This window comes from Arachis ipaensis, chromosome B9 (genome assembly GCF_059453495.1).
Source record: "Arachis ipaensis isolate K30076 ecotype BB chromosome B9, ASM5945349v1, whole genome shotgun sequence".
NCBI lineage: Eukaryota > Viridiplantae > Streptophyta > Magnoliopsida > Fabales > Fabaceae > Arachis > Arachis ipaensis.
Window position 1 is genome coordinate 29492623 of NC_142444.1, and position 23712 is coordinate 29516334.

General features: G+C 33.5%; 1 pseudogene; it reads left to right on the forward strand.

Annotated features, from left to right (window-relative positions):
- The first annotated feature begins 341 nt into the window (after positions 1-341).
- LOC107615303 (receptor kinase-like protein Xa21) lies at positions 342-11943 on the forward strand (annotated as a pseudogene).
- The last annotated feature ends 11769 nt before the right edge of the window (positions 11944-23712 follow it).

The following is a 23712-nucleotide window of genomic DNA, read 5'->3' on the forward strand; positions in this document are numbered from 1 at the left end:
GTGTTGTCATATTCCACCTCGATTTCTCGGTCACCGTGAATTGTTCCAATGGTTCCGTGGTCGGCTTGGAACTTCATGATGAGAAACTTGGTAAATATAGCGGCAGAGAGGTCGTTGATGGTTTTTCTCACTAGGATAATGTTATATGCCTTGGAATCCTTTAAGACTATGAACTCGGAGAGTATGGTCTTTTTTTTTGGCTTCCAGTTTCAATGGTGACTGGTAGCACTATGGAACCGTCCGATTTGAAAAAGTTATCTCCGAGCTCGGTTACTCCAATATGGTGGCTTTGTAAGTTTTCATTTCGGAGTCCTAGCTCGTCAAAGGCTCCTTAGAGAAGGATGTTGGAGTTGGCTCCGGTGTCCAAGAGGATCCGCTTTACTAGATCGGTTCCAACCCTGGATGATATGATGAAAGGGGCGTCTTCCTCCAAAGTGTCGTTCTGGAAGTCATCAGGGGAGAATGTTATTATTGTCGGGAGGAGAGAGGTTCTTTTTCATCCTTTACCACCGGTACTCGAAGATCCTTGTTTAGTGCCGACTTGGATTTTTTCGGCGCATCTTTCTCGATGATGATGCTCACTATGATTGTCGGGTTGGTTTCTGAGCCTGCCTTATCATCTTGGAATTGTGTCATTCCCGTTCTTGCGATCTCTCCTTTTTGGTTTTTCTAGGTTTTTGAATGATTTTGGCTAACTCCGAGAGTTTGCTATCTCGGATGGCTTGTTTGAGAGCATCTTTTAAGTCAAAGCAGTCTTGAGTCTTGTGTATGTATCCTCTGTGATAGTCGCAGTACAGGCTTTTATTACCGCCTGTCCGCTCTTTCAGTTATAGGGCCTTTAGGAGAATGCATCGCTCCACTATCACGAGATAGATCTCCGTGATTGGGGCTGGCAGGGGGTGTAGTTCGTGAACTTTCCCACCCTGGATGGCCGGTTGGAGGCAGTGGATTTGAAGTGCTCTTTTGGAGTGTCTTTGGACGGCAGGTTACCTCGAGGTACCATGCTGCCGTGCTGCCGTTTATTGGCTGCCATGGCTTGGCTTACCTCCTCGTCGTTTATGTATTTTCTTGTGACGTTCTAGATTTCATGCATGGTCCAGACTGGTTTAGTTGTGAGGTACTTACGGAAGTTTTCATTCATGAATCCATTGGTCAGACAGAGGTTGGTCACTGAATCTGTGAGTCCGTCGACCATTAGGCATTCGTCATTAAATCTGTCGAGATACTTCCTTGTGGACTCGTCTTGCCATTGCGTGACTCCAAGCAAGTTGATTGGGTGCTTCGCCTTTGTGATTCTGGTGGTGAATATTTGGTGATTTAACATTCCTAGAATTTCTCTATATAGAAGGCAATAACTTGACAATTGGTAGTTCCTATGAACTCGACTTCCTTACTTCCATGACAAGGTGTAGAGAGCTGAGACGTTTGGAAATAGAATGCCAAACCGCATTGCCAGTAGTAGGAGCAAGTCTTCCCAAGTGAATTGCGAATTTCTCCCACTCTCTTGAACACTTACGAGTAGAATCTTGCGCGCTTCATGGCGCCATTTCACTAGTAATAGGAAACAAGCAATTTGATAGTCTTATTTTTCTCAAATAATAATTTAAGTGGTCCATTTCCTACTACAATGAAAATGTTACAAAAGCTTCAGTCGTTGGACTTGGCCAGCAATGGACTACAGGGATCCTCAGCTAACGAGATTTGTGAAATTTAGAGACTAGAACAGGAGGTGTCTCTGATGAACAATAAGCTTTCGGGGGTGATACCAGCTGGCTTTGGAAACATGAGCTCCCTCCGAATACTTTATTTGGGCTCTAACAGATTTTCCTCTGAGATACCTTTTTCCTTTTGGAATTTGATAGATATCTTACAAATCGATTTATCATCCAATGCTTTGATGGAAAACTCCAACCTCAGATTGGGACATTGAGAGCTATTATACTATTAGATTTATCAAATAATCAGATCTCAAGCAACATTCCTTCCATAGGTTCTTTAAAAACTTTGCAATCTCTTTTCTTTGATAGGAATAAGTTACAAGAATCTATTCCTGTGTCACTCAACGAAATGATAAGCTTGAAAACCTTGGACTTATCTCAAAACTTTTTGTCTGGTTCAATTCCAAAATCTTTAGAGTCTCTTGCTGATCTTAAATATGTGAACTTTTCCTACAATAGACTAGAAGGAGAGATTCCCAGTGGTGGACCATTTGAAAATTTTACTGCCAATCTTTCATGCATAATGAAGCTCTTTGTGGCAAACCTCAGTTTTTAGTGCCTCCATGTGCTAACCGAGTTGGGAAAAAGATCAAGGAAAAAGCTGCTTCTGAAATGCATACTGCCCATAGTTCTTTCAATAATTTTGGTGGTTGCATTCATAACAGTTCTACAGAGGAAAAGAAAAATGGGGTAAATCAAAATGAAAAGAATTCATCATCCACTTTAGGAGCACTAAGAAAGGTTTCCCGTTATGAACTTGTGCAAGCAACTAATGGGTTCGATGAGAGTAATTTACTTGGAAAGGGGAGTTTTGGTTCTGTGTATCACGGAATACTCTGATGGATTGAAGGTTGCCATTAAAGTGCTTCATTTGGACTTGGAAAATACTTCAAAGAGATTTGAGGTAGAATGCAATGCAATGTGCAATCTACGCCATCGCAATCTTGTTAAGATTATCAGCAGTTATTCCAATAATCTTGATTTCAGATCCTTGGTGATGGAGTTCATGTCAAACGGAAGCCTTGACAAATGGTTATTCTCAGATAACTATTGTTTGAATTTCTTACAAAGGTAAGGTTGAGCATAATGATAGATGTTGCATCTGCATTAGAATATCTCCATCATGGTTCTCCAACGCCAGTTGTTCATTGCGACTTGAAACCTGCTAATATTTTATTAGATGATGACATGGTTGCACACGTTAGTGACTTTGGCATTTCCAAACCTCTTCGACGAAGGACAATCTAAAACTCATACCCAGAATTTGGCTACACTTGGCTATGTTGCACCAGGTGATGCTTTTTTTATCATTTTTTCAAAAATACTATTTGTATCCAAAAATTATTCATTAATATATTTGTATATAAATACATGTGTAGTTTAATTTATTTTCTATATATATTTGTATTCCAATTGTATTTTATACTAATTGAAGATTATAATAACGAATTTTAGTGTACATATAATATAACATGATGGTCATTTTTTACTCTTTCTTGTATTCACTATTGTACCATCTAATTAAATATAACACATGAGTACATCACACAAGTTAGGATAGTGACTTACTGTGCAAAATATATGAGAAATGCTACAGAATCATTAAAATTTATTATTTTTGGTCATTAATTAGTCATTAATATTTAAGAATATGAAATAAAATATATTATTAGATTATTAGACTAAAAAAATTAAATTAATAATTAAATAATAAATAAAAATAATAAATTCTAGGCCTAACATTTCTCAAAATATATTTACTTGATAATTGAGAAAAAATAGTACTTTTTAAAAAATATTAGGAAATTAAAACAAACTAACTGTCCTAATTACATTAATTGGTATTTAATGTTCAATCAAATTAGATGTTTAGCTGAATGAATTATGTTATGCTAATTTCTATAAAGAAAAAATATATTTATACTTTCAATATTTGATTATTTGCTATATAAGAAGATTATAAAAGTGTTTTTTAATATTATTTATATATTAAAATTAATTATATTGTATTTATATCTAAATATATGTATTATTTAATTTATATTTAATATATATTTTATATTTTAACATATATTTTATATTAATGACTAATTTTAGTATATATTTGTTATTTTTTTATGAATAATTTTGTTTTTAATATTTTTAAACTATTTGAATTTTATATATACTTCGATCATTTATTAATAGTCAATTCTTAGTCAATTTTTTTTGTAATTCAGTCCATCATCACCTGATCGCTACTGTTCACTATTTATATAAGTTATTGTTATGGTGCCTAAATTTAAATGCTTAACACAAACATAAAGAAGTGATGAGGTCCACTTATAATTTCTCTCTCATCACAAAAAATTAATCATGTTTAGACAAGTTAGGCAACAATTTAAAAAGCACCATAAAATCTCTCGTTTATATAATGATTACTTAGTCTCCAACTATCTTAAAATCCAAATATAATGTTAGATTTCAGAACTTAAAAAATTAATTACATAGAATCTATCTCTATAAAATTAGAAAAAAAAATGTGTATTTCTTATACTCTTTTATGAGCACCACTTAATAGAATCTATCTCGTTTCATATAGTTTTCCCGTGGATGTTATAATATTCTTGAATTATTTGGAATTTTAAAATTATTTTACATTATTAATATTATAATTAATAATTATTTTAGTTTAATCGATTTTTTTTTATGGGCAAAGCTTAAGAAGAAAATTCAAACCCACCCGATTCAGGTACAACAAGAAATTTGGACCGTAAATCAACTTCTTCAGCCACTATGATAAAGCCGAAAACAAGACTGCCTCTCTAATAACCTCAAGGTTCAAAAACGCTGCCGCCCTGTCAAGAGTTTCAAGCCACCGCCTGTCACTGCACGCAACTTTTCCAGGACGCCGCCAGTCTCTGACCACTGCTGTGCCGCTACAATACCTGGCGCGCTTTTCTCTCCGGTTGTGATACTTTCATGGTCGTCCAGAGTTTCGACAAGACACCGCTGATCGTCTTCTCGCAGTCATAGGTACAAAATTGGGTTCCATATATGCCGTTTTGCATCTCAAAGACTTGGTGAACTGCCACCTATTCCTCTTCTGACCTTCGTTGTTGTCCCCGCCACAGGTGACTTCGTGTGCGTGCTATTACTATTACAGGTAAACACTATCTTCTATGGTTTTTCCTTGCTTTTGATTCACTGCGAAAATTTGAATTTTACTTTTATTTATTTTAAAAAATGTAATAATTTTTCAACGGTCTATCTGTTTTTTTTTAAATATTGTTAAATCAATTTTTTTGCATTGTAATACCCATTTACTGGTTTTATACTTATTTTAGTTTAGGATTTAGCAATTTGTCTTAGTCGATACTAGTTCATAGTATTTTGCTAGTAATGCATGTTAATATTTTTTGTTGCTTGCAAATTGATGTTACTTTAAATGTGATATTGCTATTGATTTGTGGTTATTATATGGGCATATATGTGCTGTTGAATTTTGTTCTCCTAGTATGTAAATAAAAGTTAAAACTTAAAATGATTTTTAATTGGCACATGACCGATTATTGTTGTAAGCTATTGTGATGATATGATATTTATTCATGATCGCTAAATTTATAAGTTTGTTAATTGAATAGACTCAAAATTGTTTAAAATCTGCATTTTTTTTGTAATCAAAATTTTGTACTTCTTTTTTTTCTTTTGATTACTTTTCTTTGAGTTTGAGCCATGTGACTTTTTCTATAGTAAATTTTAGTGATTTGATAAATAATTTTTGTCTGTAAAGATAATGTTATGTAGAATGATGGAACTTATTATTAAGCTTTGTTAATAATTTATGCCTAATTATTATTGTGTAGTGTTTAATTTATTAGGCAAAAATAAATAACATACATATTTTGGTGTTGTTTGGTTTCTTCATTTGTAAGTCTAATTTTTGGAGCTTTATCCGAAAGCATTTTATCTTGTAGTACTTAGTACTCAGATCTTAGTTTTATTACAGTATTGTTTATGTTCAGATTATTTTCTTGCAAATGTCATTCATGGGAGAGGACGAGATAATGGATGAATGTGTGTATGAGCATGAGGATAGTATTTTTTATGATGAGAAGTATTCTGGTGATGAGTCATATTTAGATGAGTTGCAGTTGCAAGAGCAGGAAGAAGAGTTGGGTGATGAGTTAGACGGTGAGGAAATATTTAAAGAATTGACAGATTATGATTATGATGATGCATATGGATTGGATTCAATTGAGAATTTATTGAAACTTGACTTTTTAAGCATTGGTGAGGTTAAAGTTGACAAGTTTCACTTTGGAACCCTACCCATTGCTTTTGAATTTTACAACAGATTTGCAAAGAGCAGGGTTTTGGTGTGTGAAATTTGAACTCATACAACTGAACCGACAAGTGTACCGGGTCGTCCAAGTAATACCTCAGGTGAGTGAGGGTCGATCCCACGAGAATTATTGGATTGAGTAAGCTATGGTTATCTTGCAGATCTTAGTCAGGCGAATAGAAAGATAATTATTGTTGTTGTAGGCGCATAAACAAAACAATAAAGAAAATAATAAAGAACTACTATAGAAACAATGATGAAAAATCAATTAAGGCCTTGGAGATGCTTGTTCTTCCAAATTAATACTTCTTACTAACTACTTTAATAATGAGTGATTCATTCAATGGCAAGGCTGTAAGTGATTAAAGCTGTGGCTAGTAGTCATTAATCTCCTCTGATCCAGATCACATGTCGGTGCTAATTGTAACAGCCCAGACCACCCGCTAGCACGATATTGTCCGCTTTGGCACACAAGGCCTCACAGTTTTGCCTTTGACGATAGGGATGATAGCCGAAGCCCCCACACTCACTCGTTAAAATGCGTCATGCTAGGGAGAGGTATCCACACCCTTATAAGGCATGCTTCGTTCCCCTCCCCAACTGATGTGGGACCTTACAATCCACCCCCTAAGGGAGCCCAGCGCCCTCGCTGGCACATCGATCCGGGCTCTGGCTCTGATACCATCTGTAATAGCCTAGACCACCCGCTAGTACGATATTGTCCGCTTTGGCACACAAGGCCTCACGGTTTTGCCTTTGACGATAGGGATGATAGCTGAAGCCCTCCACACTCACTCGTCAAAACGCGTCATGCTAGGGAGAGGTATCCACACCCTTATAAGGCATGCTTCGTTCTCCTCCCCAACCGATGTGGGACCTTACACTAATGGTCTTCCAATCTGAATGAGGGTGAAGCTTACGCAATTCAGTCTCTGGTGATCCTACTCAAAATACCACAGACAATTCAGATCTTCTGGATTGGAGAATGATGTTCTGTATTCTAGCCTTAACGCCACAGAGACCTCAATTACCCATGACTGACAAGATTTTATGTCACGTATCCCAATTAGCCCGGATACTCTCTTGAAACCTGTGATGTACTCTCAAACTGTAGCTCAATACTATCCGGCTAAGGCTTCGCAAGAGCTCATGTAGAATAAGGGGTCATACTTTCATTCCATCCCAGATTCATAATGATGAAGAACGGCAATATATCATAGAATGGAATCAAACATATATTAGAGTAAAAGAAGTAATGATATTAATCCATTGGAATGAGCAGAGCTCCTATCCTTAACTCAGAAGGTTTGACTGCTCATACTTTACGGAAATAATGTGTCTGTGCTTCTCCCTTCCTGGGAGACCTGATCCTCAGGAGGAAGGAAGTCCCTTATTTATAGTAAAAACTCTAAGACTAAACCTAAAAGATATTGTTCTTAATTAAAAATTACAAAAAGAAAATAAAATAAGTTAAGAAGTGCTAAAATCCACTTTGGGCACACTTTGGTTATGTGCTTCGTATACCTAGCGTTCAACTTGGGCTTCTGGGTGTTGAACGCCCATTAGGGGAGTGAGCGTGCTGTTTTCTTGCTCCCTGGGTGGCGTTGAACTATAGTTTTGGGCGTTCAATGCTGGGCTTACTCCTCTTTGGGCGTTGAACTCCAGTCTTGGGCGTTCAACTTGGAGGCTGGTCCTTCTTGGGCGTTGAACTCCAGAGGTGGGCGTTCAACGCCCGTTTTGGTCAGTGATTTCAAACGAAAAGTATAAACTATTATATATTATTGGAAAGCCCTAGAAGTTAACTTTTCAACACTGTTGAGAACGCATCAATTGGCCTCTATAGCTCAAAATATGCTCGTTGGAATGCACAGAGGTCAGGATTTGACAGCATCTGCTATCCTTTCTTTGCCTCTGAATCAGACTTTGCCAAAACTTATCATTTTCATCCAAAAATCACCTGAAATCATAATAAAAACACAAAAACTCAAAGTAGCATTCACAAGGTAAATTTTGCACTAAAACCTACTAAAACTTGATAAAATATAACTGAAAACACTAAGAAAATGATACTAAAAAGGGTATAAAATATCCGCTCATAAGGTTTCAGTACAAGAAAAGACAAAAACTGGAAGAACTCAAATGATGAGACCTACATGCAAAGATTTGTGTATTTTTGTCAAGGATATAGATTAGAGAAATGGTACACTTTGCCAAATAGAAAAAGGGAACCAAAGACTGAGACAAGAACTGGGTGTGCGAAGCACACTTCCAAGTCAAGTTTGTAGGGGTAACTGGAAGATGGCATGTGACCGGATTTTCAAATGTTCATAATCACGAACTATTGGAAGAACGGTTGAGAAGGTTATTGCCAGGTCATCAAAGTATGTCCAAAGCCGAAATTGCACTCATGAACAACGCACAAGTCACGAATTAGCACATCACAGGTTTATGCTTTGCTAGCAAGTCAAAGTGGTGGTTTTGACAAGTTGAACTATGGTCCTAGAGACATATACAATCAAATAGCTAAGGTGAGGCATGAGATTTCAGAGGATGTGGGTGGAGCATTAAATATTTTGGAGGAGATGGCTACAAAGGATAAATCTTTATAGTATCAAGAGCATCGGGCGACGGATGGAAGGTTACTAAATCTCTTTTAGTGTGATGGTTTTTGTAGAGAGGACTATGAATTGTGTGGAGATATTGTTGTGTTTGATGCTACATACAACAAGAATAAATATAAGTGTCCTTTTGTTGTGTTCACAGATGTCAACCATCACAACCAAACTGTTGTCTTTACTACATGCATTGTAACAGATGAGACTGATGAGACTTATATATGGGTGTTATAATAGTTTTTGGAGGCAATGAATGGTAGAGCTCCATGGTTACTCACCGTGGTTACTCGCCGCCTACTTCTCCCCTGTGGTGTGACTGGTGATGCTGTTATGCTCCTTTGTTCTCGGCACTTTCAGCATCCTCCATTCTCGTACTGCTGTGCTTCTCTACTGCCATTTTGCTTCTACTTTTCTGTCGTCGTTCCATTTGCTTGAGCCATATTCCCTTCTTTTGGTTGATCTGTTTAGTCCATCTTGAATCTATTCCTATATTCTGAATCTGTTCTTTTATTAAGGATTTGTTCTTGCTCCTATTCTTCAAAATTTTTTTTCAAATAGAATGTTTTTAGGATATTTTAGAATTTTTACCCCTAATTTGGTTGTTCTGTTCTCTTATTCTGGATATGTTCTTTAGCTATTTTTCAATTTTTACTCCTATTTTAATTGTTCTGGTCTTCTATTTTTACCATTATTTTATTGTATTAAATTAAAATTAAAATTTTTACTTTCTAACTCATTTAAATAATCCAATCCTAAAAGAACATCTTAATATTTAAATTTAATGCTAAATAATATATTTGATTCTATTAATTTAATTCAAATTCACATTCCCATGTTGTTTTTTTACTTACAAAGAAAAAAAAAATTTAATTCAAATTTTTATTTTTTAATTTAATAAAACAACTTCAATTATTTGAAGAGTATTTTTAATCATTTAAAATTATATAAAAAGTACATTTTAGACTTTTAAAATTAAATTTATTTTTAACATTATAAATTTATTAAATGATATCAATCCAAATTAGAATTAGATTTTTAAATAAAAAAGAAAAAAAAGAAAAAATTTTCTGCAATGAAAAAAAAAATATGAATAAAAAAAAAGTGAATGATAATTGAAGTGAGATTATGATTAGATAAAAGTTATATAATTTGTTGTTGGATTGGTTGTTTGAACTTGTAAGTCGATCATTAATTTTTATAAGGATATTTTTGTTTTTATAAAATTAACTATAAGAGTATTTGATAAATTAAAATTTAAAATTATGTTTTTTAATTCATTTAAAAAAGTTTAATTCTAAAAGAATTTTTATTTTTAAATTTCTAATTTTTTTATACATTTAAACAACGTCAATACCAAAAAGATATTTTTACCTTTTTATTAATATTAAAATAAATATTTTATAATTTTTAAATTAATCTTTAAAAAATATAATTTTATCTTTTTGAATTTAAATATAATTTTTTGATTTTTAAAATAATTAAGTAACTCTAATTCTAAAATGGTACATTTTTGTCTTTTTATAAAATTTCATAAGGTTCAAATTTAACATAAAATTAAAATAAAAATTTATTTTATTTTATTTATTTAAAATAATCTAATTGTCTTATTTACCATCTCTTCTTTTTCTCTCTAACTCAATAAGCCACCTCACTGTATATCCTTTCTTCTCCTCAATCTTATCTCTCCCGCTGCCGCTGCGCTTCCACCGCGTCAAGGTCAGTCTGTTGGCTTAGATCCTTGTAACGAAAATCTAAAGCCGTTGCGGACGGAGATCAAGTAGCATCGGAGAATCAACATGGAACCACAGAGAAGAAGGGACGGTGTCGGTTGAAAGCAAGACCCATACGCCTGAGAGTGAACATCTTGGAACCGAGGTGGAGCAAGGGTCACCGATTACTGGAAAGCTTGAATCCAGTACAAAGGAAAGACTACATGTGACCAAGGAGAAGCTGAGATGACTGTGGAACCAGAGCGTTGGAGAACAAACCGCGTCAAAGCTTTTTTTGCCGATCCAATCTTGCTTCAAGGGTGCACAAACTATAGCGACGAAGGAGATGGTATTAGGCGTTGGGTGACCGGCCTTAACAAAAAAAAAGTTTAACATTTTAATTTTTATTGAATAATATTAATATTAAAATTTTTTTTGATCTTCTTAAAATTAATCTTAAACATGATATTTTAATTTTTTAATATTAAATTAAAAATTTTAAATTTAAATATATTTAAACAACATTAATATTAAAAATATATTTTTGTCTTTTTAATTAAACTTTAAATGGATATTGTAAAAGTTTAAACTAAATCTTCAAAAGGATAATTTTATCATTTTTACATTCAAACATAATTTTTTTTTAATTTTTAAAAATCAAACAACTCTAATCCTAAAAGAATATTTTTATCTTTTTAAAATTAATTAAAACATATTATACTTTTTTTAAAAATTCACTATAAATAAGTATTTTGTCTTTTGAATTTTTTAAAGTTTTTAATTCTTTTTGGATTAAAAAGCTTTTAATTTTTGTTTTTATTATAATTTTGTAATGATTCAATAGCAATTTAAAAATAAACGAAGCCTAAAATAAGTCCAAATAAAAACTAAAAAATAATGCTAACTCAAACATCATTTAAACTACAAAATTGTAACTTATTCCTAACTTTTAAGAAGAGATTTAATACTCTAAACAATTTGAGAGCATGAAATCACGTCCCTAATTTTCCTCTCTCTATATATAGACAACTTTATGGATTGTGTATATGTCATTATTACGCCTTAAAATCATAAATAATAAGGAGCATTATAAAAGTGACCTTTAATGATTGATACATGTCATAATAAAAGTCAAAATCACTTGTCCTTATTTTGGTAGAGTCACAATGACATGTCTATTAACATATCTATTTCAAAAATTTTAACTTGTTAACAAGTAATAACTAGTATCAACGTGCAGAGTATGGATCTAAGGGAACCATCTCAATCAAAGGTGATGTGTATGTATAGCTATGGGATTATGTTAATGGAAGTTTTCACAAGAAAGAAGCCAACAGACAATATGTTTGCAGAAGGATTTGGTTTGAAAAATTGGATTAGTGAATCAAAATCCAATACAATCATGGAAGTTATTGATTCCACGTTGCTACAACATGATATTGATGACATATTGCCTCATACATCAACTATATATCTTGGCATTAGCGTTGAATTGTTCTGCAGATTTACCTGAAGAACGAACCACCATGACAAATGTTGTTGCTTCACTAAGCAAGATCAAGGCTTTGATCACATAAATGAAACATGGAGCAATATTTGAAATCGTAAGTCATGAGTGCATTTGTTTGTGGGTTAGACTTGCCACTATTCTTAAGTAATGGAGTTTTATAGTCATATTTGTCCTTTCAATTTTCATTTCAGCATATGTTAACTTTGGTGTTTATACTTTATATAGTACGTAACATAATTATTTAATCATACTATATAATTATTATTCTCCCCATTTAAGGTTTTTCAATGCTACTGCTTGCGAGAACTACATAGTATATACACTACATAATCAAATAGGTGCATGTTAATATGCTTATGATATAATGGCTATAATGCTTTAAAAAGTGTTGTTAAAATTAAAATAATATTTTTTATTATTTAACAATGTTTTTTAATTTAAAAATATAAAAAATATTACTAAGATATAAAAAAAATATAACTTTAATTTTAACAATATTTATATAGTCAATTACTGAAATATTATAATATTAAAATTTGCCAATCAAATATTTTTTGAGTGGTGAATGAAAGATAAAAGTAGATAATGAAAAGAACAAAAAAATTCAACCCCTTCAAATTATTTCATAGGCAAATTCTTTAGTGTTTTTGAATTTGGTGTCAAATTTGACGAACTTATCTTTTATGATAAGTATTAAATATTTAAAAATTATTTATTTTTATAATTTTAAATTAAATATTAATTTTTTTATTTCTTTTTGATAAATTAGGCAACTACATATAGTCATCATATAGCAATTACATATTCAATCTCACTAGGTGAATAATGAGAGATGCGAACAACGTGAACAACTGGCCATATTTCAAGGCCATTAACCATCCAATTTTACTTTCACCTTAAACCCACTACTTTTACCTAATTTCATTTTGACCTAATTACACCCCCTTCTAACTAACCCAAACTCCCTTTTTACCATAGCCAGCCATCCGTCACCTACCCCAGCACGCAGTTTCCCTCGCCGACGAAAAAGCTCCCAAGCGCTGCCGTCTCCCGCCGTTACTAACCCCGAGTGTAGGTGAGTCGTTCCGTATTAAGAACTAACATCCCATTTGTATGAAGAACAAACATCAAATTCGCATTAAAAACAAACATCCTGTCTGCATGAAAAATAAACATCCGCATGCGCAATGGAGGATGAAGTTGGGCTACTTGCAGAGACGCGATGGAAGGGCAATGAGGCTGGGCTGCCTAAAGCGACAGGCGGGATGGAGGCCCGACGAAGCTGGGCTGCGTGCGGCGGTCACCGCGGAGCAATGGAGGACAAAGCTAGGCTGCTTGCAGGGGTGTAATAGAGGCGCGACGAGGCTTGGTAAAAAAGCATAAAGGAGGAGAAGATGGAGACGTTCTTCGCCTTAGTAAAAAGTACGAAAGAGGCGCGTGATCTCTCTTCAATAAGGACAAAACAGATAAGAAAGTTGATAAGGATGAAAAAGCTCTCGAGAAGGAAAAATCTACTTAGATTCCAATGTTTTAGCCAGAAGATTAAATTTCATTGATTATGGAGAATTGGGAATACGCGAGAGACGACGGGAGTTGTGGGGAGCAGGGGTGGGCACGGTGCGAGTGTGGAAGGAAGGGTTTGTGGTTGTTAAAAGTCAAATTCAAAATAAAAATTATATCTAATTAATTCAAAATTTGAATTTAAAATTCAAATTAACTTTCTTTCTTTAACCTATTGTTTAGGTTGTTCAAAGAAAGCGTTATTCTCCTATACTTTCTCTTATATATATATATATATATATATATTTCATATGAGCCTCCACCTAGTGCTTCACTTTGCATGACCATCACCTATTAGAGGTTCTTTTTTTCAAAAATTTTCTTGCATAAAGGAAAATCTTTCATAGTTTTCAAAATACGATATTTATAAATAGTTACACAAGTATGATGGTTTCAAATCGTACTTAAATAGAATACGCTAGTTGGAGTGTCGCTTTCTTTATTGAAGAGGGCCTGTATAATACGTACCACGTGTGCTCCTTCTTTTTTCTTGTTTACAATTGATGCATGCTTTTGCTCTACTTGCACACCGTGAGAATCTGACCGGAAAAAAAAATTCAAACATTAAATTGAAACTCTCTCAAAAGTATTGAAGATTTTAGAAAATAAATAATGGACTAATGAAAAAATAGGTAGAGAAGTGAGTATATAAAGACTGAGTAAAAGATGGGTTGGAGCATAAGAATAAAAAGTTTATTTTTGGTAGCAGAAATAGACAGAGTGTGTTTTAGTTGTGAGATGGTTTTTGTTTTAATTAAAATTAGTGTGTGAATATATATTAATTTTATATTAAATATATTTTTTGGTGTAAAAAAATTTAAATAATGCCCCCTCAACATCGTAATAAACGTGATATGACGATGGAAATAGAACAACATATTGTTAAATGAGTGTATAGAGTTGAAGTAAGTAATAATTTATATGTTTTTTAATATTATCAAAATATAATTTAAAAATTATTATCAAAATATATTATGTAAGTACCGTAATATGTAAAGAAATCAAATAATAAATAACAACAAATAAAAGATATTTGATAGTTTTTAATATTTTATAATAATAATAAAAAATAGCAACGTTTTATGCTTAAAAAGTTGTTATTCAATTTTATTAAAAAAATTGTTATTTAATTTAAATGTGTAATTTACATATGATACGAATAATTGATTGGCTTCGTTTGAGCTCTTTGATGTTGTTTTTTTGGGGGAATTATTTATATGGATTGACATTGATAAGTTTGTTCCATATGTATTGAGAATGTATGATCCATGTTATTGATTAATATCAATTTTATACCGATTTTCGTTGTGTATTTTAATTTTTATGCTACTTATCTGAAAAGAATATTTTGTATTTAAATATGTTAAATATAAAATTAATATATATTTAATATATAAATATTAATATTAATACTAAATTTATATTAAATATATTTAATATATTAATTTTATATATATACAATTAATAAATTAAATAAATAATATATATTTAACATATTAAATATTTTAAATATATTAATATTAAATATTCAAAGTAGGTATTTAATATATTAAGGGTAAAGTATACTTTTTGTCCCTAAAGTTTGGCAAAAGTTTCAAAAATACCCCTAAGTTTTATTTTGTTTCAATTTTGTCCCAAAAGTTTTCGATTTGCATCAAATATACCCTCAACGACTAAATTTTCAAAAAAATTTAAGACCAATCTAACAATAATGCATGAAAATTATACTTGATTTGCTTGTATTGAAGATTGTTCTTATGAAATTATTATTGACTTGGTCTTAAATTTTTTGAAAAATTAGTCGTCAGGGGTATCTTTGATGCAAATCGAAAACTTTTGGGATAAAATTGAAACAAAATAAAACTCAGGGGTATTTTTGAAACTTTTGTTAAACTTCAGGGATAAAAAATATACTTTACCCATATATTAAATATTATAAATATATTAACTATATATATTTAATAAATTGACAAAGGAGTTATTTTTATGCAAGTGACACATTTAAAATGTTCAAAGTGTCTTTAATATTCTATAATTTAATTAGCTTTAGAATAGTTAAAATTTATAAATATTTCACTTTTAAAATAAAATAAATTGTATTCATATTGTGTTTTGATAAACATCGCATGAGTCAAGAGATCTTAGGCCTCACATTAGCCATGTCAAATTAGATTTAGATCAAGAGGTACGTTTGCAATTAATTAGAGTAAAAATGTTGTATGCTGCTAACATTCCAGATTATAACATAGATCACACTCTTATTGCTTCATTGGTCGAGAGATGGGGACCTGAGTGTCGCACATTCCATTTCCCTTTGGAGAGCGTACTATGATATTAGAAGAAGTTGTGGGGCATTCTAGTCTAAGGATAAATGGGGAGTTTTGTTTCTGGAGTTATTGATTTAAATGTTGATCAGCTTAAACAATTGTACTTTAATGATTTTAGGGTTGAAGTCGAGGATTTAGATGTTTCTTGTCACAAAATAAAATTCACGTCCCTCTGGCGTATTTATGGGCAGTGTGTTACTCCAGAGCAAAACGCTCGAGTTTATATACTACTCATGTTGGGTGTTTGTTTATTATCGGATAAGTCAAGAAATTTAGTCCATCAAAAGTATCTTCCACTGGTAGTATATTTGAACCACTGTGGGAATTTAAGTTGGGGATCTACATACGTCACCAGTATATACCGAGGATTATGTTGAGCTTCACACGACAAGGTAGATCAAATCAGTGGTTGCACTATTTTGCTACAATCGTGGGCATGACTTAGGCTTCCTGGCTATGTCCAGTGCTTCATTTGCCTTTCTTATTTCCATTAGCATGAAGGTTTGTATGATAGTAATATTATTTATTTTTTAAATTATATTTCCATATTAAAATGCTAAGTTTACATATTTTTACACAGTTGGAAAAGATGGGAGCATCCTCGACGCTAAGAATTCTATAATATAGTTGAAATTAGGACTCACGTAGACCACTTGTCCATGAATGAGGTAAGATTAAAATTAAAGTAAATTTACTTTATTATATGTTGTGGGTTATATGGTTGATGTAATCTAGTGTTGCTTTCATATAACATTTCAAATGGCGATTTAGTCAAGATGCGCATATGGCGATGCACATTCCGCCAGATATCATGCATGACATTGAGCGGGGTTGTGCTTATCGTTGCTTAGTAATTTGCTTTGAAATTGTCGACTGCATCCGGCTGACTAGGTGATGCATCAATTTGGTTAATCTCAACGAGAGCCAGAAGACCTTGTAGATCTTAAAACTAGCCACAATAGAAACTTAAGTGGTCGTAACTACACGAATTGGGTTGATATTCATTCTGTCTTGATTACAGTTTGGGGCATGCGAAGATCAATGGTTGGAGATCCTACTCCTGACTTTAGACCTTTTAACATATATATGGATTGGTATCATCGCCACGAGCCACATGGATTTTTGGCAACACAGTTTTGCTTGTACGACCCAAAACTTGATCAAATTCCCGAGTTGTGGCAACATCTTTCTACTGTTCTACTCAATCAATCGATGTGGGAGTTTATGCCGTCTAACTACTATCACCATCAACATGAGCCTCAACAGTTTCCTCAACCGCATGCTTCAAGAGCTTCTGTAGATAGTGGCTAACTTCAAAGGACAGGTCACGAACGATTGGTCGGATGCCACACCTGATGTTTCACGACAATCTGTTGACATGAGCACATCATCTTCGAGTCACTCTAACTTTCAGTTTTACGTTGGAGGAGGATCTTCTACCAAGCAACCAGATTTGAATCTTAATCTTGGCTTGCAAATCCCATCTGTTAATGACGGTGGTATTTACAGACCACAAGTTCAGGAGGACTACATATCTCTTAGGTATTTGCTTTACATTAAGCATGATCTCAAAGTTTGTTAATATTATTTATTGTTATCTACATGTGCACTTAATGACTGTGCAATCTTTATTTGAGTTATGATTTAGGTGGACCCAGCATTGTTCCCAAATTTTGCAGCACAATGTGGACAACTGACTTCTACGAGATAGATCATCAATGCATGGATGCCTCAACTTTTTTTCGTGTAAGAGATATCTAGTCAGAAGAGGCAGAAGCTAGGCGAGAAGTAGAAGCAAATGCAAGGGATGCAACTGAGGCTTCGAGAGTCATGTCAGATAGTGCACCTCATGTCACCCGATGCAATTCTTTGGGTCGTTCCATTGCAAGTAGTGCAAAGTCGCACGGGGTTTTAGGAATATGTTTCATTGACTTTCTAGAACATTTACTTAAGTCTTGTTAATGGAATATAAGTAATGGACTTTCTGTTTATTTCTCACTTGTATATAGCATAATAAAACATTCATTAAATTGAAATGTTAAAGCACACAATACATTGGCAAATATAATGAAATAGTAAATTGAACACAAATAAATATTTTTGCAAACTAAAATACATGACTCTTTCATAGTATAATCTACCGATTTTTTTATACTGTATACCTTATCTCTTGCAATCACAGCTTCTTTATTCACAAATATCTCTCCAAGAACTAATTCATCATCATTCACAGTGAAATAATCAATGTTCAAACCCTCAGGATACTCAGGCGCACGCATAGGGTCAAGGTCTAGTGCACGTGTAAATGCTGGACAGTCATGTTGAGTGTTAGGCACTATGGAGTTCGACATCTCATCATCATCATCATCCACGTCTTTTCCATCATTATGGAACCACTCATTTTGACATCCTATGTTTGAGGCCTAATCATCAGAGTCATCATTATTTTCAAAATCCAGTCCTACTCCTTTAGATTCTTGATGCTCAGACTCTTCATACATCTTCGTTAACAAAACAAGAAAGTTAATACTAATAATAAAATTATATTACAGTTGTATATATTAATTTTTATTATTAATAGGATACATTTTTAATACACAAAATCCTTAATACGAGGCAAGTGTAGAGCATACTTTGTATGTATAATAATAATAATAATAATTTAAACACTAACAATATTTATAAAAGATATGTCTTACTGAGTAAGAACTGCTTCTACCTCCACTTACATCTTCAAAATCAATATACAACTCAAGTACGAAAAGATTTGTTTGAAAATGACTAAAATTACGAAATATTGTTCGCACATCACTATTGTTATTTATCGTAACTTCTAAAAAACTTATATTTCCATTGTTAAAACAGAATGGAAGTTTGAACCTTGTAAGAACGGAATTTAATTATCCATTTAGTTAAAATAAAATAATAATTTAATTACACAGAATAGGTTAAAAAATTTAGAAATATTAATTTAAAAATTTGAAGGTGAGATTTGGATTCAGTGAATTTTTTCGAGTAAAAAATATAATTAGCCGGCAGTACTTGTAGTATCGGCTTAAGTCTATCTGGTATTGCAAGAGAGAATAAAATTGCAGAGAAACTTAGAAAAATATTTAAAATTAAAAACTCAGCGCTAATTTTAAAGGTTTTAGCCCAAAGTTGGGTCAAACGAACCAAAAATGTTAAGCGATTGGATCGGGCCTAAGTTGGGCCCAAGCCTAACATATAAATGCATCTTAATGAAGCCATTCATATAAACTCCAAGTAATTAGTGAATAATTAGCTAATAAATTAATTTATATTTAAATAAATTAGAAAATTAAATTTTATAGTTTAATGAAGTAGAAATAATTAAAATATGAATTTTGACAATAATTTTAAAAAAACCAGACCGAACCGAGCAAATTGGTCCCATAATGGGCCCAAGGCCCAACCCAACCCCCCATATATGAAGAGCATAAGCTCTTCTCTGATAAACCCTATTTTTAGGGTTTATCTTGTGTTGAATTTAGAGGGTCTTGTCAACTTTTTTTTCCATTTATTCACTAAAATAGCATGGTCTTGTAAATTCTCCTTTAATTGTGCTTAAGAGTGAAAACATGCTTTTTAGGTCTTAAAATAGCTAGATTTAATTCACCTTGATTTCATTAGATGCCTTGATATGTTTGTTAAGTAATTTTAGGTTTAGGAGGCAAAGATTAGATTGAGGGAATAGAGAAAAAGCATGTAGAAATGGAGAACTCATGAAGAAATGAAGGAATCGCAAAGCTGTCAATCCTGACCTCTTCACACTTAATTGATCATAACTTGAGCTACAGAGGTCCAAATGAGGCGGTTTCAGTTGCGTTAGAAAGATAACATCAAGGGCTTCAAAATGATATAAAATTTGCTATAGTTTCTTGGCATTTAAGGACGCATATGCATGATGTACGCGTACGCGTAGAATGCTGCACGTGACTCACTAAAGGCAACTCGTGGCCAGCGATTTCTGAAGCATTTTGGGCCCAATCCAACTCATTTATAATGCTATTTAACCCAAGGATTGAAGAGGGATGAACCAATTATTGACCAATTAGTGACCAATTAGTTTAGTTTAATTTAGTTTTGGAGGGAAAGTTAGTTTCTAGAGAGAGAAGCTCTCACTTCTCTCTAGAATTAGGATTAGGTTAGATCTAGATTAGAATTTCTTAGATCTAGGTTAATTTTATACTTTGATTTATTTTTCCTTTATCAATTCTTGTTCCTCTACTTCTCCTCTCTCTAGTTTTGTATTTCAATTCTTGTAATTCTCTACTTTTATGTTGATGCACTTTTGTTTCCTCTATTTTTCTTTTAATGCAAATTATGATTCACGTTCCTTTATTGTTGAATTACTTTGTTGTTATTTAATTCCTTACAATTAGTAGTTGTAGATTTATAATTCTTGCAATTTGATTTTACTTTCCTTTTATGCATCCCAAGTGTTTGATAAAATGCTTGGTTGGATTATAGAGTAGATTTTTCTCCTCTTAGCCTTGGTAGAGTAATTAGTGACTCTTGAGTTATATAATTCCTTTATTGATTGATAATTAGAAGTTTCTAATTAGCTTGAATGCCACTAAAGCTAGTCTTTCATCATGATTAGGTTAGGACTTGTGGAATCAAGTTAGTTTATCCACTTGACTTTCCTCCATAGTTAGAGGTTAACTAAGTGGGAGCAATCGACAATTGTGGTCACAATTGAGGAGGATAACTAGGATAGGACTTCCAATTCTCATACCTTGCCAAGAGCTTTGTTAGTTGTTAGTTTATTTCCTTTGCCATTTATATTTCTTGTCTATTATCTCAAAAACCCCAAACTTACCTCATAACCAATAACAAGAACACTTTATCATAATTTCTAGGGAGAATGACCTGAGGTTTAAGTCCTTCGGTTTATAATTTTAGGGGTTTGTACTTGTGACAAATAATCTTTTGTAAGAAAGGATTATTTGTTGGTTTAGAAACTATACTTGCAACGAGAATTCAATTGTGAAATTCTATACCATCAATAATTTATTCATCATTCTCCTTCCTAAAAACAATGAAACACATTGCTGATTGCATGAGGAGAAGGAAGAAAACTCCATAACCCTAACCTCTCATTCAAATCCATATAACTTCCAATCCGGAGCTCTGATCGTCGCACCGTTTGCGGCCATGCGACCACCATGTCAAGATCTACAAAGTCCACTAACTAATTTGGTAAAGAATCTCGATCTGACTCTTAGCCTCTTCTTTCCCTAATTTTAAAAAATTTGAGCCATTGGGTATTGAAATTGTCATGTCTTGATGTTTAGGATCAAATAGCTTGAGAAAATTAGTGATTTTTGCTCAATTGATGTATAAGTAAGGTAATAACTCTCAAACCCTAGTGAATTTCTTGATTATATGTGGATGGATATTGAGTTTGTGTGTATAAATGTAATGATGTGAATTAGGTAGTATATATATGTGATTTAGAGCATATTTGAGGAATTTGGAAGCTTGGGTTGTGCTTTGATTGCTGGAATCCTGGTGGTTGGGGCTGAGACTTTGCTAAATTGAGGTGTCTTTGGCATATGGAGGAATCGGCCAAGGTATGGTTTTGGTTTCTCGTAGATTGATGTAACATGAAAACTAAGACTAGTTAACCGTATGATAGGTTGAATAATGGGGACTTGTTAAAGATAAGCGAACTTGGTAAAAATGTTGAGTTTAATCATGTAAATGTGTGATAATTGATGATTGTGGTGCTCGATGAGGGTTGATGAATGATTATGAGTTATGCTATGAATTATTAATGAATTATGTTGTTGTTGGCTATTAATTGTTAGGCTAAAATTGATGAAACTGAGTATTGAAATGTTAAGAAGCGAAGAAAAGGATATAAAATAGTTTTGGGATATATTTGAAGTTATTTTGAGATGGGAAACTTTGGTTTTTGGTGCACGAAACTGGCTCCGTAGAATTTGCACAGATAGACCGGCAAGTATACCGGGTCGTCCAAGTAATACCTCATGTGAGTGAGGGTCGATCCCACAGAGATTGTTGGTTTGAGCAAGCAATGGTTACCTTGCAGATCTTGGTTAGACAGATAGAAATTATAGTTTGTCACGAAAAATGCATAAAAATAGAATAAATAAATAAAACATTACTAGATAGACGAGAAATCAATGGTATGAGACGGTTGAGGCTCGGGGATGCTTGTCTTTCCGGATTAACTTTTCTTGCTGTCTACTTCAATAACTTTCTGATTCCTTCAATGGCAACTATAAGTGATTAACTCATGTCCTCTCATCAAGTTAACCTCCTCCACTGCAGTAATCCACCATATTGCAAGTGACTCATGTCCTCTTATCAAGCCACCGCTAGGTTTCTCACTGTAGCAAAAGATGAAGCTCTAAGCAATCCACTCCCCTTCATGATTCTACTCAAGGTGCCACAGACAAGGCAGATCTTCTGAATCAGGGAACGCTGCTTCTCAGACTCTAGCCTTAGTGCCATAGAGACCTCACTTACCCACGGTCAATGGAATTTCAAGTCACGTATCCAAAGTTGCCCAGGTACTCTATTGGAATCTGCAATGCAATTTCTAGCTTTGGTTCAACGCTATCCGGGTCAGGATTCGCACGGAACCCATGTAGAATAAGGGTGATTGTCACAGATCACCCTCAATTCATGAGATGAAGAACGAGAATGCATAAGAGAATAGAATCAGACATATTGGACTAGAACAGTAATATTCGAAAATACAAAATGGGGGGAGGAAGAAGATCGGCGGTCCCCTAAACAAGGGTGATCTTCTCCTATAAATACTAATATGCTAACTAGGAATTACAGAAATAAGATAAACTAGTCTTGTAGTGTGAAAATCCACTTTCTGGGCCCACTTGGTGAGTGTTGAGGCTGAGCTAAAGGTGTCTCCATGTGCTAGGACTCCTTAGGGGCGTTGAACGCCAGCTTGGGACTCGCTTTTGGGCATTGGGACACCAGCTACTCCCTTGTGGGCGTTGGACACCAGGAATGGGGCTGGTGGCTGGCATTGAACGCCAGTTTTGGGCCTTCATTTCCAAAGAAAAGTATGAACTATTATATATTTCTGGAAAGCCCTGGATGTTAGCTTTCGATAGTCGTTGAAAAGCTCTGTAGCTCTGTAGCTCTAGAAAAGCTCCTTCGAGTGCACGGAGGTCAGATCTTGACAGCATCTGCAGTCTTTTCTCTGTCTCTGAATCAGACTTTTGCTCAAGCTCTTCAATTTTAGCCAGAAAATACTTGAAATTACCATAAAACACACAAACTCAAAGTAGAATCCAAAAATGTGAATTTTGCACTAAAACCTATGAAAACTTAATAAAACTTAAACAAAACATAATGAAAACTATATGAAAATAATGCCAAAAAGAGTATAAAATATCCGCTCATCAGTTTTGAAATTGAGAATTTGGAAAATAGAGGTTTTGAACTCTTTTGGTAAAAATAGATTTTTAATGAACTTTGACAGACCATAACTTGAGCTTCGAATTTTGGATTTGAATGAAATTTGTTTCAAATTAAAGATAATTTCAACAACTTTACAATGATATCAAGTTTGTGAAAAATAAAATTTTGTAGAGAAAGTTATGGACGTCAGAAGTTATGTGCCAAAAATTGAATTTTTCCTAAGTTGCAGAAAATCAGGAATTATGGTATGTGTGCATACACACATCATGCACAGGATAGGGAGTGCGTTTTGGCTCGTGCATACGCACGAGGGAGTGTGCATAATGCGTACACACAAGAAGGGAAGGCACTCTGTTGCGTGCGTACGGACAGCAATGATGCACGCACACCACCCTGTTTTACACAAAAATTCTATTTTTCACTTTTTGATCTTCACAGCAAGCTTGTAAACCTCTGAAACTACTATTTTGATAAAAATTCACTACATTTGAACTATTGGCCATTCCTCT